The sequence below is a fragment of the Silene latifolia genome, unplaced genomic scaffold (assembly GCF_048544455.1).
Source record: "Silene latifolia isolate original U9 population unplaced genomic scaffold, ASM4854445v1 chrun_scaffold_16, whole genome shotgun sequence".
NCBI lineage: Eukaryota > Viridiplantae > Streptophyta > Magnoliopsida > Caryophyllales > Caryophyllaceae > Silene > Silene latifolia.
The window spans coordinates 3706171-3706857 of record NW_027413123.1 but is presented as its reverse complement, the minus strand read 5'-3'; positions in this window follow the sequence as shown (position 1 = coordinate 3706857).

Here is a 687-nt window from a genome sequence, read left to right as displayed (position 1 = left end):
AGTTTGAAGTAGGTTTCTGTATCATGCCTTTTCCCTTGATGGTACTGATAGTAGGCATTGGGGTTCTAGAAGCGGGATTTCATAGCATCGGCCGGATCCAGGGTGGGTCCGATTGGTTGTAACTTTCCCTGGTCCATGAGCCTCTTCAGGGTACTTGCATAAGCTGACCCTATATTAGTGAACACTCTCTGGGGGGCGCTCAGCTCTCTTAGCAGATGGTTCAACGAGGTTGATGACCTCATCGATCTTGTTCGTTTGACCATAAGGGCGAGATCTAGTTGAGGTGGATCCCTAGTAGCCTTTGCGAGTGGTCTTGGCCAAGACACCCTTTCGGAGATCATCTTCAATGCGTGTCCCCAGAATTTGCAGATCCTGGAAGGTCTTAATATTTTGATACCTCAGTAAGTTGGCATACACTGGGCGGAGATTATTGACGAACTTTTCCACCAAAGTTGATTCACTCGGCTTGCTGACCAGCTGAGTACTTACCCTCCTCCAATGGGTTAAGAACTCGGTGAATCCCTCCTTGTCATTCTGGGTTAGGACCTCAAGGGTACGGGTATTGGCTTGGATTCCATGATTGTCAGCGTATTGCTTAGCAAATTCAACTACGACCTCATCCCAGGTAGTAAGGTTCTTCGGGTCAAGGGAGTAGTACCATTGGCGAGGGATCGGTTCCAAGGATGA